Raw genomic sequence first — 18,464 nt, 5'->3', positions numbered from 1 at the left:
TCTTTGGGGGGGGACAGTGAGAACTTCCTATTCTCCTGAGCACTGGGGGAAACCTGAGACACTTGAAAGATTTTCATTTTCCTAAGGCCAGTAGTGAATATATGGCTATAGAGAGAGAGAGATTTTAAAAGGCCAAGGTGTGGCTGGGGGATAATTTGTCACGGGTTACAGCACAAACGCTCCTGGGCAGGGCCGGGGAGGGAGAAGGAGGGCAGGGGAGGGAGAATTGATAGAAATTTATCAGTTGAAATGTTTTTTGCGACAAAAAACCACTTTTCCATCAACACAGAAATTTCCACCAGACACGTCCGTTTTGGATGAAATGTTTCAGGTTCTCATTAAAAACCCACCTCCTTTTGTCTGACAGTTTTTAAGTTGGGGGGGTTTCAGTTTTTCAACAAACCCTGAAAATCTTTGGATTCTCTCCCCGCTCCGCAATGAAAACTATTCTGTTGAATTTCTTTTCCCCAGGAACAAACCCAAAAGCCGTTTCCCAGCCAGCCCTGACTGAGGGCTTGGTGAGCAGAGAGCTGGATAGTGGGATCCAGTGCCGCTAGGGATGTTTCATCCTCATCCCTATGAGACTGTGGAGGAGTTTCTCAAGGCATATTGGGCTGCATTAGTAGGAGCATTGCCAGCAGATGGAGGGAAGTGATTATTCCCCTCTATTTGGCACTGGTGAGGCCGCATCTGGAGTACTGCGTCCAGTTTTGGGCCCCCCGCTACAGAAGGGATGCGGACAAATTGGAGAAAGTTCAGCGGAAGGCAACGAAAATGATTAGGAGGCTGGGGCACATGACTTACGAGGAGAGGCTGCGGGAACTGGGCTTGTTTCGTCTGCAGAAGAGAAGAGTGAGGGGGGATTTGATAGCAGCCTTCAACTACCTGAAGGGGGTTTCCAAAGAGGATGGAGCTCGGCTGGTCTCAGTGGTGGCAGATGACAGAACAAGGAGCAATGGTCTCAAGTTGCAGTGGTTGAGGTCTAGGTTGGATATTAGGGGAAACTCTTTCACTAGGAGGGTGGTGAAGCACTGGAATGTGTTACCTGGGGTGGGGGTGGAATCTCCATCCTTAGAGGTTTTTAAGGCCCGGCTTGACAGCCCTGGCTGGGATGTTTTAGTTGGGTTTGGTCCTGCTTTGAGCAGGAGGTTGGTCTAGGTGACCTCCTGAGGTCTCTTCCAATCCTAATCTTCTAGGATTCTGTGAAGAGCCATCCCTGGAGACCCTGACAGTGAGCCTGGGCGCAGCGTGAAGGCAAGGCCCTAGGGAGCGATCCTGCACTGCCCAGGAGGGTGGGCGAGACAGCACCTATCCTAGGCTATCCCAGCTCTGATTTCTGGGGGCGGGGTGATGTCACTTGCTGCAGAGGATGAAGATGAGGGAGACTCCATGGTTTTTTCTCTCTGGAGCGACAGCCTGGCACAATAAAGGGATCCGGCCCCCCCAGATTTATGGGGAGCCACTACAGGCAGTCCTCTCCATTCCCCCCTCACCCACCCCCACTCCTGAATCTCCTGCCCTGCTGCTCCCATAGGAGGACTGCAGCCTGTCGAGTCTGTGCCTTTAACCCACCTTGAGAAAATAAATCCAGTGGGGGCGGGCGAGAGGGAGAGGGAGACGAGGCCAAGAAAGAAAGTTTGCAGCGCATTATGGAAGCTGAACCCAGGGCTGCTCTATAATTCATTCCCAAAAAGCATTTTGCCGTTGAAAAATTAATGAAATTAACGAGGAGTGGAAGCTGAGCTTCCGGGTCGGAAAAAAAAACCAGAGGGGGAGATTGCTGTGAGGCCTGCCCAGTGATGTCTTATAGGCCCACTTAGCACCATCCTTACACAAGTGCGGAGCGATAGCCCACAGTTCCCATGAAGCCAGAGGATCTGTACCAGCCCCCAGGCTGTTAACACACTCTGAGCACAACCTGGGGGTGCAAGCGCGGCTCTGAAAGGCTCAGGACAGTTCCTGGTGTAACAGTTGCACTGCCACAAAGTTCCATTCATTGAACAAGGCTGGGTTTCTCACGCCCAGGGACAGCGGGTGCCCAAGGTCTGCAGCTGTCCAAAGAGCCGATGATACATTCTGCTTTGCAACATGCCGACCAAGCTGCCAAGGCCCAAACGGGGGGATGCCGTGTGGGAGACAGAGCCTCGAGATTATTCAGGCAGGAAACCTGAAATGCCCTGGCATTCCTTCCCTGGGGTCAAGCAGGGCTTGTCTCCAGGGGGAACTGAGCTAGAGCAGTATGATTATAGCATCACAATGCGGCAGAGGTGCCAGCCTGTTCTCCCAGCGCAAAAACTGTCACCTTCCATCAGGGCATCTCTGGCATCTTCAAACACAAAACTCACAAAGTAACACGAAGCAGGCTGCGGGCACCCACAGACCTTTCCCATCCCCTCACCCACCTTCCTTCCTGTAGCGCTCCACCTCAGTAGAGCTGCTTGCTGGCTTGTATACTCACTTGATCAGTCCCAGCTGCCAGATCAATCTGAGGCTGGGCCCAACTCGCCTGAAAAGGCCAGCAACCCTGTGACACAAGCCCTCGGCCCTGATCCTCAGACTTGCAGCTCCGAACGTCAGCTGAAATCAATGGAAGTTAGGAACTTAAGTATCTTTGCAGAGCTGAGCCTGATGGTCTCTTTAACCGCAGCTTCAGGACCAGGCATTGGTGACACGAATCATTTTCAGCTGTAAAAGTGAAGCCGTTTGCATGGGCCATAGGGGACTTTGGCCCAGATCCTCAAAGGCATTTAGGCACCTCATTCCCATTGACTCGACGATCTGGGTTTGGAACTAAACCAAGAGCCATCTGGACGTGAGGGACGTGTGAGACCTGCTGTGCCTTGCAAAAAGCCAGGCTCCGATTCCCCTGGCCCATCACTGCCACAGGGATAGTGATGAAACAAATGATAGGTTTCAGAGTAAGAGCCGTGTTAGTCTGTATTTGCAAAAAGAAAAGGAGGACTTGTGGCACCTTAGAGACTAGCCAATTCATTTGAGCATAAGCTTTCGTGAGCTATAGCATGAAGTGAGCTGTAGCTCACGAAAGCTTATGCTCAAATAAATTGGTTAGTCTCTAAGGTGCCACAAGTCCTCCTTTTCTTGAAACAAATGATGTTTTACTCACGTGATACAAAACAATTCCTTGCCGCTGGGCGAGTTGAGCCTCACCGGCAGTAGTGAGGAGCACCACGAATTGCATGCAGAAATCAGCGGGCACTTCTGAAAATCCTGGCCTCACCGTCTCACAGTCTGGTCCACACGCCCCTCTCTCTACTGGGCAGAGCTAATGAGTGGCAGCCGCAGCAGGAATTCAGACCTGCTGTGTCCAGGAGTTTATGTTTGGTTTTAACCGTGTGACTGAAGCCACCCTACAATAATAAATCTCGGTGCAGGCCCCAGGAGGAAACCCCAGCTGGGTTGTTATTACAACCAGTGGGCCAGATCTTCCGCAGGGGGAAATCATTGTAGCTCCTTTGCAATGGAGTGGAGAGACATTCTGTTACACCAGCTGGGGACCTGGCCCAGTGACTCCAATGGAGCGATGCTGCTTTAACACCAGCTGAGGATCTGGCTCAGTATTTTTAAATTCCACAAGGTGCTTGGACAGGGTCCCTTTAAAACAAGTGGGTCTGTTCTCCCTCGATGCCCCCTTACGGGGGTTCTTGTCCTACAAGGCATCGGCTGTGCCCTCCCCGGAAGACTGACACTCACGCCACACCCCCGTCTCGCCACAGCCACTTTCGTGTCCAATCTGGGCTCTTTGATGCCTCACGCTGGCTTGGCACATGGGTCTGCCTCTGTCACCCTGACTCTCCCGTCTCGTGGTGCTTGTGCATGGTTTCCCTTTGTCTCCTTTTGCAAAACACCTTTTCCCCATTCGATGAGCAAGGATGGGCGGGTTGGTTGGTTTGTGCAGCCTTGTCTACCCAGGATGGGGGTGGGGGGTGTCATTAATTCACACTGAGTTTTTGAGCACTGGCATGATCATGGAAAATCCCAAAGTGTTCTGGCCTCCTTGTAAATCAAGTGCCATCCGGCCCGATCCCTAGCTAGTTCTTAAGGAGACCTGGCTGGATAATAACAGTGCTAAGTGATGGGCATTAGACGCTATGCAATAATTGCGTACACACAGCCAAGTCTTTTCTGATTCATGACAGATCAGTGGCCCAGATCCACAGAGGGGCCCAACCTTCAGTTCAACGGGAGAGAGGCACCTCAGTATCATTGAGGATCTAGCCGGCCAGGCACATAGCAGGCACGCAGTGTTCACCGTGCTTTGCTTCACCGCTGGGCTCTCTGCATTCTGGGACAGCTCTCGCTGTGCATTGTGGGTCACAAAGCAAAAGGGTCTGGAATCCTGGGGGTCAAACTCTGCAATTCCCGTGGTTCCTCTCCTGCCATCCCCTGATTCATCTCTTGTGGGCCAGCCAGCACCATTTCAGGAAGGAAAAGAATGGTGCTGGAACAATTTTACAGGGGGGGGTGCCGAGAGACATTGAGACCTGTATAGGATGAAAATCACTTCAAGCCAGGCGTTCAGCAGCATCTATAGGCAGCCCCACAGGTCTCCACAGCACAGGTACAGGATGGACAGTGACCGTGCAAGCTCCGTCCTAGCAAGCCCATGTTTGGAATCAGAGGCAAGTTTAATCTCAGCTGGGAACTGAACTCAGATCTCCAGAGGTGCTATCCTGTCTCTTAACTACAGCCCCTGTCTGTGCCTCAGTTTCCCCAGCTGTAAAATGAGGATAACGCTACTGATGACTTTTATAAAGTGCTTTGAGATCTGCTAATGAAGAGCTAGGGATGGTGCTGATGCTGATTTACGCCAGTGCAATAAGAATAATAGGGCTTTATGCCCATTTTGCACTGGTACGAATGACTCTATGAGGTGCAAGACAAAATCAGGCCCAGAAAAATCACAACAATATTTCTGTCCATATTAAACCAGATTTATTTTTACACCCATTTTGCAGATGGGGAAACTGAGGTGCAGAAAAGTTCAGCCACATGCCAAATGCAAGTGGCATGACATGGGCTATGTCTACACTGCAGGGGGAAACATGCCTTCCCGGCTGAGTAGACAGACATGCTGGCCTTGCTCAAGCTAGCGTGCTAAAAACAGCCAAGTGGACATTGCAGCACAGCTCACCACCAGATCACATGCCTGACCGGCCCTGTGTCAGCCACCTCCCGAGCCACAACACCTACACCACAATTTATAGCATGCTAACTCCAGCAGAGTGAGCGTGTGTCTCTCGACCAGGACAGAGAGGTTTGTTCGCAGCTGTAGTGTAGACATGAGTCTTGTTCCCGCTTGACTCTTCCAGGCCATGCATCACTGATGATTGCCTCGCCCTATAGACACATTAAAGAATTTATCCTCAGAACTGAACTGTGAAATAGATGAAGGCCTGCAGGTACATTTAACTTCCCTCGAGCGAGCAGACCATTAATTAAGCACCTGCATAAGTGTTCACAGAGCCTGTCTCCCACTGGGGGAAACTGATGCAGTGACCTGTCTAAGAACACTCAGCGATGGAAGCCTGTACCCTAAACCCAAGTCCCCTTTCCCTGCCTCTGCCTGGGCATGTCCCCATGACACCTCTGCAGCTGCTGCCAACCACTTCTCCTGGGAAATACCTCTCCCCTCATTTTCAAACCATGGCTTTTTATTCTGGGCAACTGGCGTCAATCGGCCAAGTTCACTTCAAGGAAATGAGGCCAATGGGGGTAGAGGAGAGCCTTTTATTTTGAGCCAGGCACCTAAAATCAGCTTTAAAAAAAAACAACCCAAAAGCCAACAACTCTCTGGGCCTGATAGAATCATAGACTATCAGGGTTGGAAGGGACCTTAGGAGGTCACCTAGTCCAACCCCCTGCTCAAAGCAGGACCGATCCCCAATGAAATCATCCCAGCCAGGGCTTTAAACTGGCTAGATCCAGTGTGTTCCTCTCATCTGGCCAGGAGCTCGGACAGCTGAGAGTTAATGTGGCCAGCACGAAGGGAAAAGCGGCCGGGCTGTTCTGACATCCTCTCCAGACTTGTGCAATGCCTGCCGGTGGCCAGGGTCGGTGCTGTGCCTCTGGAGAGCGCCTATTTAAGAAACAGTGTGTTGAAACCCGAGCATTTCCTTGCTCCTCTCTAGCCAAACCACACCTCGGGCAAGGGTTGAAGTTCCCAAGGAAAGTTTCCTCCTCCTTGCCGGGCACAGAGAGCCGGGCCGGGGGGGAAAGCCCTGGAGAAAGCACCGCTGGGATCGGGCTGCGAGGGGGGGAAGGTAAGGAGATGACTTGATTTTTTTTTTATTTAAATAGAATCTACGCCCTGGTTAATTTCACCCTGGGTTAATTTCACGCTGTGTCCTGGCAGCCGCAGCCCCGTGCGTGGGAGACCCGGCACAAGGCGGCGGGGGGTGTTTAGTGGCTCAGACAAGGGGCTTCTTCGCCTTCGCTAAGGCAACAGCCTGGCCTGATTCCTTTCCCCGGGGGTGGGGAAGGAGAGAGTGTTTGAAAGCAACATGGCTCTGCCACGCTTCGCTTAGTTCACAGGCGGTTCTCCCCCCCCCCCCCTCCCTGCCTGTTACTTTCTCTGAAGTGAAACCCGATTGCACCTTCAGGAGCTCTCAAAAAAAAATTCCAGAGTCTGGCTTGAAAGCGTCCCATTGATTCAGATTCGAACTGGGACTTGTGGGAAAGCCCCCCGCCCTTTCCTGTAACTGGGGTGGGGGGGGTGTTTTTTAAGCAGGAAGGTGAAATGCTTTTCCAGGGCTTAAAATATTGAAAACCTGCAACAGAAAAGGGGGAGGGGGGTGGTGGATGGGGCCGGAAGTTTCCTCTCTTTTCATACATGTGTTTGAATTTAAGCCGGAGAGGCCGGGAGTTCAAATAACTCTGTCTCCTCTCCCAGTGAATAATGGGGCAGGGTGACGAGGAGCAAAGAGCTGCAGGCTCTGACTTGCAAACCCCTGAGCGACTGGCTGGCAGGGTGGAGGGCCTGGTGCTGTAGCGTGTCTCCTTTGCTGATGAAAGGGGAAAGTTTAACCCTTTCTCCTCGAGCCAGCCCTTACTCCTGGAGAGAGTGAGGGGTTCGCAGGGTCGCGCCCTGGCTCTGGGCGGCGTGTTCCTGATGGTGAAACTGGTGACTTCGGTCTGAACGGGTAGGGGACGGGGACTGCACCTTTCCCTCTCGCCTTTGTGTGCCTTTGGGTCTTTGCTGGTTATGCAGCAATTGGCCCTGTTATGAGAACATGGAGCTGGAGCAGTTTGTTCCCCCCAGTAGTGTGACCCCCCCCAAGCTGTGACCCTGACATGAGGTCAGGCTCAAGCCCAGAACCTCTGTGTCAGGGGCCGAAATGTCAATAACGTCAAGCCTTCTGGGGAACCTTCCCGCCCACAGTGATCCCTTTGCTGCGCTGATTCAGTGGTGAGTAAGAAACCGGAGACCCACTGAGACTGCATCAGAGCCCTGATTATATCTAGACAATTGCTTCACGTGGAACCCCCCACAGAGTCCAGGACAGTGGGGCACTCCGGCCCTGGCAGGATCCCATGCCTGTGACGTGCTGCCTGCCGCTGCAGGATTTCTCAACATGAAAGCGGCCAGACTGGGGGCTGCAAGAGTGTGTGTGTGTGTGTGAGGCTGAGGCTGTCTGGCCTGCTAAGCTGAGAACCGGATGGTTCCCTTGCCTTCCAAAGGGCTTTAGGAACAAGCGGGCCCAGTTGTGCTGTCTGTGGAAGCAAGATTGGGTCCCCAGAACCTTTCCTTGTCAGCAAAGCATGGTTTGCAAATCCCCCCACGGGGGAAACCTACCGCCCCAGCCCCCATCTCGGCAGAAGCTGTGCCCGATTCTGGCCTCGTTCGGTGGGGATGCACTGCTGGTAACGAGGACAGAATCTAGCCCGTGGGAAGAGTCAGACCTGTCCAGTCTCCGTCCCTTAGAGGGGAAACTCCCTTAGTGTGGATTAATTGTAAGGCCTTTGCTTTTCTTAAACAGTCTCTCTTGTGATGAAGGATTGACTGATAGATTTTTGGTGTGTTTGAATGAGACGCTTGAGATCATGGGAACAGTTCCCCAGGGGTCGTGGTGGGTTCTCCATCATCACTGGCGATTTTGAAATCCTAGAAGATTACAGTTGGAAGGGACCTCAGGAGGTCACCTAGTCCAACCCCCTGCTCAAAGCAGGACCAACACCAACTAAATCATCCCAGCCAGGGCTTTGTCAAGCCGGGCCTTAAGAACTTCTAAGGAAGGAGATTCCACCACCTCCCTAGGTAACGCATTCCAGTGCTTCACCACCCTCCTAGTGAAATAGTTTTTCCTAATATCCAACCTAGACCTCTTCAAGCCGCCTCTTCTCAAAGAGATGCTCTAGCTGAAACAGGAATGATTTTGCGTAGGTTCTCTGGACTGTGCTTTGCAGGAGATGAGATGAGATGAGGTGATCACCGTGCATCCCATCTGATTTTACAATTGTGGATCTATGAAAAAACTCCTCTGGTCAGCACGGTTACAACCCTGCAGAATAAACACCGTGACTCACTGCCTTTGGGCATGTTTGCGACTCTCACAGCCTCCCAAGGACTTAACGGGGAAATTAAACTGTGTTGCATTTTTCAGGAGCAGGGTTTAATTTTGCTACCCCTGTGTGGCCTGTTGGGCACCCATTGTTCCACACAGTAGCAAAGAAGGATCTTGATTAAATACCCAACATCTCTTGTTGCCTCTGCTGTTCCCAGCAGGAGAAGCGCTGAAATGCTACGCAAAAGGCTCGTTCTCACAGTATTCTTGGCTGGGGGTGGATGCGTGTTTGAAATCTTGCCATCCCTAGCCTGGTTTTTCAGACCCACATGGGTGCAGCTTCAGTTCTCAGCTGTGGTTATGCAAAGCTCCGATGTCAAAGGGCTAGATCCGCAGCTGGGGTAAAGCCGCGTCGGTAGAGCAAGGTCGATTTATCCCAGCTGGGCTAAAGAGGATAGGCAGGTATCCGAGCCGAACTTGGTCCTTCAGTACTTAGCTGAATATCTTGTGGTTGGCCCATCTCTTTAAAAGCCAGGGCTAGATCCCTGACTGGAATAAACCCTCATTGCTCCATTGACTTTCGTGAGGCAAAACTAATTTACACCAGCTGAGGATTTGGCTCATTGGCTTCTGGAGAGAGAGGCTGCATGTGTTTGCCTTAGCGGTGAGCCCAGACCTAGCTGTGGGATCCAGGCACCACTTGACTTTTAGAGGCACCTGGGTATGAATTTCCTATCTGGCTGTGATCACTATGGTGAACTAAGCCAAAACAGATGATCCAATCACCCCTGATTTGGGACAAGTTTGCCTCCATTTTGATACTAAATAATATTTGATTTGTGTTCCCATAGCACCTAGGAGCCCTGGTCACGGATCAGGACCCCCTGGTGCCAGGGGCAGTACAAATACAGAACGAAAAGATGGTCTCCGGGCTCCCCTTGTGCTGGGCGCTGCACAGACACAGTGAGAGAGAGAGAGAGAGAGAGAGAGAGAGAGTCCTTACCCTGAAGAGTGCCTGGTCTAAATAGACGAAGGACGGGAGGGGAAACAGTGGCAGAGGGTATGTCCACACCACAATCAAAGATCCGCAGCCCAGCAGCGGCTGGCTCGGGTCCGCTGGCTCAGGGGGCCAATAATTGCAGTGTAGATACTCAGGTTGAGCTCTGAGAGCCTGTGAGGGGGAGTTTGTCAGAAACCAGGCTCCTGCCCAAGCCCAAATGTCTCCACTGCCGTTTTTGGCCCCGCAGCCTGAGCCGACTCGGGCCCTGAGGCTTGGTGCCGTGGGTTTTTCATTGCGGTGGAGACGTGCCCAGGGAGCTTTGCACTGGATAATGCTAGGGCAATGGAGCAGCCCGATCGCAGAACCCAGATCTCTTGAGTCCCAATGCCATTAGGCCAGGATTATAAAGGCCAAAAAAGGGGCGTGAAGGGGAATGATTGGCCCGGAGCAGAGGTGACCGGAATATGACCACAAGGCCTGCATGCAGCTGGCTGGCTTTCTTGTGAAGGGTGCTTAGACTCTGAGGAGATCAGGGGAAGGGATGGCGCGTCCCATCTCATCGTCTTTCCTGCCAGCGGCACGGGGATGTCCCAGCTGTGGCTCGCCGCCAGGTCGTGCTGCTGGAACGCTGCTGCCCCGGAGTAGCCACTCAAAACTGGACTAATGCACGAGGCATCAAGGCCGGGAGGGCTCGCTCTGATGCTGAGGGCAGAAAAGAGGCCCAGCCATGCTCAGCACTTAGTCTGGGGCCGAAGCGTGGGATGGTGACGGGTCAGAGGGAGCCCGACCGGAAGCGGTACTGCCTGGCTAGTCCAGTGCGCCCCGCAGAGGGTTAATGGAATTTAGCCGAGCTCTGCAAATGCCAGCGGCTGGGCCAGGGCACAATGAGCCTTTGGCAGGCTGAGGAATGCTCTGTCTTTGGGGCTGAGCAGATTTTCCGCTCGCAAGAGCGGGCCAGGGAGGGGGGGAATCTTCTCTGTGGACTGTTGATTTCTTCTCATTCAGCAGTTGCTGGAGGAACAGTCTCAGTCATTTAGCAGAGCGGGTGGGGAGCACCATGGGTGGGTTTCAGAGAAGCATTTGCACCCCCTTCTCCCAGGCTGAGAGTGAGAGAATGGTGTGGGGGATCCGGGGACGACAGACAGCATTGCAGTAGGAAGCCTCAGTCAACGGTCCAGCCCCTAGTGCGCTAGGCACTGTACAGAGACCAAGCAAAGAGACAGTCCCTGCAAACTCAACATGGATTATCAGGGCGTACTTTCCTGGACGTGACTTCTGTCTCCACGCTGCCTGACACAGCACAGACCCCAGAGGCCCAATTCTCTTCTCACCCCTGCGTCAACCAGGGGTGACTCCAGTGATGTGAGACCCGAATCAGGCTCCCAAAGAGGAAGATGAGGTGCAAAGAAAATGCACACAAAGCTGGAACACACACTAACGCGTGACAAACAGGGGGCTGGGTTCTCGGCTGGTGGAAATCAGCATCGCTCTATCACGAGATACAGCAAAGAGCAGAGCTGTGCTGATTTCCACCAGCTGAGGATCCGGTCCAGGAAAGCTAAAGCCCTTGGTAAGGGGCAACCTCGTTCTCCTCCATTGTAGCCTCTGATCTCGCCCTGAACGCAGGGTGAGCTGGGCCCTGCTGCCGCAGCTCAGGTATCCCCTCAGAACTCCTGCCGCTGCTACCCGTGGTTCAGAATCGCCTCCCGTGCGTCTCAAACCCTCCCATGCATCTCACTGCAGCTAACCAACCCCCTCTTTGCTCCTTCTGCCCTTCAGCAGAGCTTTCTCCTCTGCACCTACTGCCCTGTATCCTGCTTCGCTCCCATCCCCTGCTCGCTTCCCTCTTTGCCCTCTTCTTTATCCCTTTCCACCATCCCTCTGCTGTGGGAGCAAGGACCTTCTGCTTCGCAGCACCTGCTGTTTGGAGCAGCCCCTGTCTCCCTCCACCTCCGATTCCCCAGCGGCTGTGAATCCGTGTTCCTCCGTTGACGTCAGCAGAGCGGCCCTGATTTGCACCAGCTGGGGGTCTGGCCCGGCGGAGCTGAATCGTGAATTGTGTTGGCGGCTTGGAGCCGGCGTTTCCAAGGCAGATGGAATTTGTGAGCATCCTTGTCAGCGGCCGCCCAGTTGAAGAGTTCCCTGGGTCTGAGTGTAGCCGCAGCCCTGCCAGGGGGGAACAGAGCGGCCGTTTGTGATGGGGCTGGCCGGATCCGTGTGGCAGCTCCGTGCACAGACCGGTCGCCCCGGGGGCAGGCGGCTGGCACGCAGCTACGTTCTAAACCAGTTCGTGTGTTTCGGGGGGGAAGGGGGATTTTTTTTTTTCTTTCTATTCATTTTTGTTCTGGTTCCGTGACTGGCTAACATAAAAACTGCTTCTGCAGATGCCTCTCTTCCCCTCACGCTGGAAGCCGAGCAGAGGGGTCTGCCCATGGTGACTTCCTGGCACGTAGGAATTTTGGGCTACGAGGTTTGGCCCGGGGCTGCGGCTGGGCAGCTTCTCAATCAGTTCAGCGGCTGTACAGCAGGGTTAGCTGGGTGGAGCTGCTCCCCAGTAGGGTAGCCTCTTTGCGCGGGCGTGAGCGGTTCTGCAGGGGGTGGAAGAACCGTTCACCTCCTTCATGGCTCTTTGTCCTTTGAGAGCTGCCTCCCCATCAGCCCAGCGCTGAGGACCCTGGCGTTGCAAACCGAGCTTGCTCTTACCGCTGTGGATCATCCCATGGGCCATGGCACATCTCTCGCTGCTATGCCAGTGGGGTGGAAATCGACATGGTCTAGTGACCACGGGACAGGACTCCTGGGTTCTGCTGCTGACTAGTGACGTGCCCTGTGGCGCCTCAGTTTCCCTCCCTGTAAAGTGGAGAGGTGAAAATCCCTCCTCCGCTGTGGGTTTGAAGTGCAGGTCGAAGGCGCTACAGAAGTTCACGGTTATTGTCTGTCTTGTCACATGTCTCCTCTTCCACCTCCTCCTTATCTGATTTGTAGACAACTTGGAATAGGGACCCCATGTCTCAGTGAAACCACAGGACATCTCCTTTTCCCCTCCTCCCCGCCAGCTGATCTAGGTACAGAGGAGACGCTTGCAATTTTTCACTAGGCTGCGGTAGTGAAAGCAGGGAACTAAATTTATAACGGCCCCGGAAAGAGAAGGCTGGTCTGGGGTCGGGGGAGGTGAACAGAGGCTATAAATATCTACACAGAACAATACGGATAGGAATTGCTCAGTCTCCGATGAGATGAGGGGGGAACAAGGAGGAATGGCCTGGAGCTAAAGCGGGAGGCCTCGTCTGGATAGGTCTTTGTGCAGCGGAGGTCCGGTGGGGGGCCAGAGCTTGGAGTTCCTGGACCAGTATGTCTGGGGGAAGAGTCCTCTCAGCCCTGCCATGTGGCTTTGCTTCTCCTGCCTTTCCCCTGGGCCTGACTGCCTCTGCAACAGCATCCTGAAGGTCAACAAACTCAGGCTATGTGGCCTAGTGGTTAGGCTTGGGGGGGTGGTCTCAGGAGTCCTGGGTTCTGTTCCTGGCTCTGACCTGCTGTGTGACCTAGCCACCGCCCCTCTCTGTGCCTCAGTTTCCCCTCCCATCCTTTAGCTGACTGGTCTATTTAGACTGTAAGCTCTTTGGGGCAGGGACAGTCCCTGCCCCAATGTGCAGTGCCTGGCCCAGATCAGGGCTGGCGTTTCTCGGGGCTACTGTTATAAATCAATGTGTTGTTGCCAGGCCCGTCTAGCTCCATGCCGAGGCCCAGTCTGTGTTACACACACACCGCCATGTTGTCGGGGATGGAGTAGCTATGCGGCTCTGCTTTCTGCCGATGCCAGGCAGCGTTCCGGTTTGTAGTGTGGATCTGGTCATGCTGCAGGTCCAGTTTGCACAATGAGCCTGGATTACTACAACAGCCATGAGAGCTACAGTAGGGTGAGCCGAAGAGAGTGAATCGATCCAAATTCTCCGCCTTAGTCCCACCTGGAAGGAAAATTAGGACTAAGGGTTTGTCTACATGGGGAAATTAATTTGGATTAAGGAGGGGTGTAAATTTAAAGAGGATTAACTATCCCACATTAAACCCCTGTGTGAACACCCTCAAAAATTAAGAGTGGCCTTAATTCAGTTGATCTTAATTCACTTCCAAAATGAATTAAATAAAGCTGTCTTAATGCAGTTTAGATTCTGAATCACAGCATCTGCAGAGGGACCGAATGTGATTTTTAACTAATCCGCTTCAAATTCCCACCTTAAGTTAACCTTAATTAACTGTCCTGAATGTCCCTGTGTAAACAAGCCCTTATTCCAGAACAAAGTGCGTCCACACAGGAAGTTAATCAGGAATAAATCCATGTGTAGACAAGCCCTAAATTAGTATGAAACTAACATGCCTGGCTCACGTTTGAATCTCGGGACCAGAGACTCTCACCAGTGAGCACCAAACCCCCACAGACGCTAGTCCAGGAGGCCACTAGAAGTATCCCTGGCACACGGATCTAGTAGCCCAGCTGTCTTGGCACGGTTGGCCCCAGGGCAGTCACACCCATTGGCACTGCCCTCACCCGCCTCCTGCTGTTCGTGTCGGACCAGCCCTGCAGTTGCTAGACGACAGCAGCGCCTAAATAAAATAGTGCATTGCGCAAGTCGAGGGCATGCTTGCTGCGCCACACCCCGCCCTGCCCCTGTTCTCTGCTCGCCGGGCTGCCCGATGGGATGGCACCAGGGTTACTGGGTCAGCGGGTTGGGCTGGCATCAGGCTTCGCAGTCGGCTGGGCTGTAGGGAAAGGCCCTGGAATGAGTGCATGGCATGGGTTCTTTTCCTTTTCTTGAAGCAATGCTGGCAGGCTGGGGTCTGGGGGTTTGGACTCGGGCCCGCATAATGCAGCAGAGATGCAGGTTGGGATCCAGGGTTCAACAATTCCTAACCTGGGGTTACAGATTAGTGTAGACATTCAAGCCCTAGGTTACCAAACTCGGGTTCTACTCACCTTGGGCTTGCATTGCAGTGTAGACAGACAGACCCTGAGTGGCCGTGCCAAAGATGCAGAACGGACTCACGCTCCCCGCCCACAGCTAGATCAGCCTTAATGCCCCCCTGCAGGGCTAAGAGGGGCAAATGAGACAGATCTAGCCCTGATGGGAGGAGACTACTGGTCTCATTGAAATCACTGTGCGCTGCTCCACTTGTGACTTTGGCCCAGGGCAGATACGCGGTGTAGGAAGGAGCCATTTAATCATTGACCCTGGGCCTAGTTCTCCTCTGCCTTTCTCTGGTGCGAACTGAGAGTCAGCAGAGGACCAGCCCAGATCAGAAAGCGCCTCTTCTCCCCCCCCCCCCCGCCCCCCCAGTTGCACATGGGGCAGGATTGGCACCAGGGTGCGGGGGAGGCAGGATTCTGCAGAGTCATGCGGGTGGTCAGTCTCGCTGGTCGGTGTCTTTCCCCTTTTCGGTTTGTGAATGGAGAACTGGGGCGAAATCCTGAACCACTGACAAAGGAGCATGAGTCACAGCGGCCCTGGCTGGGTATCTGACTCCCGGCCTGGGGCTGTGCGTGGAAGGGAGGGCAGCGGTTCCCTCAGGCACGCTCTGCTGCAACTGACCCCCCACTGCAGCGGGCCCAGACCACCCAATCCGCTGGGCCACTTCAGAGTTGGATCCAGGGCCCCGTCTCCTCTCACCTACAGGGCTCTAATGCCATCGTGGGCCGCGGAGTTACGCCCCACTGACCCCAGCGGGAACGAGAGGCAAATCGGGCCCCGAGCTGGTTTTTTACCCACGGGCCGTGCACCCTGTTGCTTGCAAAGTGAATTCCGTGCTGGCGAAAGGGGTGAGCAGGCAAACTGTGATGCAGACGTTCCTGGTTAGGCAGGGAGACGGGGTAACAGAGTCTAAGGGCCGCTCTAGCCTGTTCTGGTCTCCTTGCTCCACGGAGCGCCTGTCCCAAACTCTCCGATGCAGGTCAGTATCCTCGCCACTTTGCAGGGAAAGGGTCTGCCGAGAAGCCAGCAGCAGAGCCAGGGACAGAACCCCAGAGGCCTGATTCCCACTGCCCTGCTCTGACCACTCAGCACCCTAAGCCCAGGTCTGCAGGACCCGGGCTTGTGGTGCCCTTCCGATGGGGGCTGTGGATTGAGCCACATCCACGCAGCAGAGGGATTGGACCCAAGCCACAGCAGGACTCTGGTGCTGACCCACCCCCTCAGCAGGGCCTAGGACCCAAGTCCTGAGTGCTGACCCGAGACAGGCTGGTTTGTTGGTGGACAGAAGCAGGGGCCTTGGGCTCAGACCTGAATCAGAGACCAGGCTTAGCGTACAGTGTAGACAGACCCGAAGTGACACTCCCCTCCCAGGGCCCGGGGTCAAGACTCCTCTTTGTGTGCTCTAACCACTAGACCCCACTCCCCTCCCAGAGCCAGGGATAAAACCCAGGAGTCCTGGCGCCGAAGCCCCCGCTCTAACGCACTGGGTTGCAACCAGAGGCCAGTGCGAATGTCTTCGTATTGACCCCCTTCCTGCAATACGAACTAGCTGGGCCCAGTGCGTTCGGCCAGGACATCGAATTGCATCTGAATTAGTGACATTCTGCACATAATGTTACAGAGCCAGACTCTGCCAGCACCAATGCGCTGATGTCAAGGGAGAGAATTTGGCCCCTCTCTGAACCATCAGTGCCTGGCATTCAATGGAGTCGAACAGCCCCAGGCCTGATCCTACTCTCAGTGGGGTAAATCGGGAGCCACTCCACTGAAACAGACAGATTTTACCGGCACCAAAGCTGCACAGGTGGGAGAGGAATAGGCCCAGCAGGTAGAATTCCCAGCAGTGACATGTCCCCCGGCCTTTCCCCGAGTGCTATATAACCCCCCAGCCAGCCTGCTCTGGTCCACAAGCTAGGATCTCGCTGCGCAGTCTCTCTTCCCCTCTGCTACCTAACCCCTGGGTGCTGATCCCTTCGGCCAGCTGAAATAGCAGCCGGGTTTACACCCGGGTAAGTGAAAGGAGAAATGAGCCCCATGAGTCTAGGCTCAAGGGACCTGAGTCATCGGCTCTCCTCCCCGCCGCCCACAGTGTTCCTTTAAGGAAATGGAGCTCAGCCAGGGCGCCTCTCTGCTCCGCTGTTGTGCCAGGATTGCCTCTGTCTGTGGGCCGACGTGGGTGGGGATGGGGCGCTCTGAGCGTGGAGCAGGGGCTGGGGTCTGGGGCAGATGGGGGGAGGAGGGGTCGTTGGCCAGAGAGTTCTCGGTGTGGGGCTTACAACGAGCGTCTGGGCCAAATCCAGAGCTCCCCTGGCATGCGCAGGGCGACTCGGGCCAGTCTGACCCTCCCCGAGGGCTGGGAGCGGACGGGGTTGGAGAAGGGGGGGCAGCCAATGCAAATCTTCCATTAAGGCAAGTCCCTGTGGCCGTGCATGCCCCTGGCTGGAGGCACGCGGGCTGCGGAGCGAGGCCTTGGCATGTGGATCGCTCTATCCCAGTCCCTCTGGGCGGGCCAAGGTGCCCTCCGGGCCCCCAGTGGGAGCTGCCCATCCTCCCACTTCACTCCCTAGCGCTTGGAGCCGTGGAGAAGGCACAGATCTGCCTTTCCCCTACCTGCCCCAGACCAGGTACCAAGCCATGTACTCGAAGCCCGGCCTCGAACCGGGAGCCAGCTCTAGGATTGTTGTGTGAGGTGGGATCCCAAAGCTGTTGGCTAGATACCACAAGAAGGGGCACAAAGGGAGAGAGAAGTCAGCCCAACACGCGGTGGAAGTGTTGTCCAGTGGCTAGAACGCTGGATTGGGAAGCAGAAGAGTGGTCAGAGAGGCAGGATGGCCCAGGGACTCTGCCACAGACTCCCTCCGTGACCTTGGGCAAGTCACTCAGTCTCTCTGTGCCTCGGTTTCCCCAACGGGGATAGTAGCCTTGCCCTGCCTTACATGAGAACAAATATATTACAGACTGTGTGAGGTGCTCAATACTACGGTGAGGGGGTTCCAGAGACCGCAACAGAGGTGGGGCTAGAACTGTCTTAGGTAACTCCCTTCCCCCTCTATGCCTCAGTTTCCCCTCCTACCCCGCGTCTCTTCAGCCTGTGAGCTCTTTGGGGCAGGGACTGTCTCTCGCTGTGTCTGGGCAGCACCTGGCCCAGCGGAGCCTTGATGTCAGTCGGGACCTCTCAGCACTACTGTAATACTACTGCAGATGGGTGGGTTGGGTCTGGTTTTGGGTGGATCCAGTGGCTCTTCCCCGAGGCCTGGTGTGGAGACTCCCATGCGCACCTAGAGCTGGGAACCTCCGACGTGACTGAGGTGGGGTGGGCAGCGGGTTGGAGCAATTTTCCTGTTCTCCCCCTCGTCCCCGTCCCGCCTTCATAGCACCAGAGAGACGGGCCCTGGCAGGGACGTTCCCTGCTCTGGCAAGTGGTGGATTCCTCCCTGCTCCAGGCGGAAGATTCATCCGAGCCGAGCAGGTCGGGGCAGGACGGGCAATTCCGATCAGGCCCGGCCCAAGGCGCGTTCCTGTGCGGCAGCCATGGCCGCGGGTTCCAGCCTGCACTCAGGCAGGTCGGGGCCGGCCGCCGGCGCCAGCTGATGGGGAGGAAAAGAGATTGTAGGGGGATTTTCTCTGCACAGACAAGCGAAGCTGGCTGGGTTAGTGCAGGGTCTGCCTGGAAAAGCAATTAACAGACACATGCTCACTCCTGCCCATCCGCCCCCCCCATTTCCAGCAATGCACCTCTGCACCTCCCCCGTGTCCATCAACACCCCATCTGCACCGCCTCTGCTCCCATCTGCACCACCCCTGCTCCCATCTGCACCCCACACCTCCCCCCGCTTCCACTGACATCTTCAATTCATTCAAATTAAGGCCGCTGTAATTCTGAACGGGAGGATCCACACAGGGGTTTCATGCAGTTTAACGAATCCACTCTTTAAATTCACATCTTTTAGTTAATTCAGTTTAATGTTCCTGAGTGTG

The 18,464-nt window shown here is 54.7% G+C and overlaps 1 protein-coding gene across 1 annotated transcript in view; it reads left to right on the top strand.

Moving 5' to 3' along the window:
- The first annotated feature begins 6,147 nt into the window (after positions 1 to 6,147).
- Positions 6,148 to 18,464, top strand: part of CDC42SE1 (CDC42 small effector 1) — a 55,098-nt gene continuing 42,781 nt past the window's right edge. Inside the window, exon 1 of the mRNA XM_074938138.1 lies at positions 6,148 to 6,281. The gene's annotated coding sequence lies outside the window, so the exon portion shown is untranslated. The remainder of the gene's footprint in view (positions 6,282 to 18,464) is intronic.

This window comes from Natator depressus, chromosome 24, assembly GCF_965152275.1.
Source record: "Natator depressus isolate rNatDep1 chromosome 24, rNatDep2.hap1, whole genome shotgun sequence".
NCBI lineage: Eukaryota > Metazoa > Chordata > Testudines > Cheloniidae > Natator > Natator depressus.
This window is presented reverse-complemented; position numbering and strand designations above follow the sequence as displayed.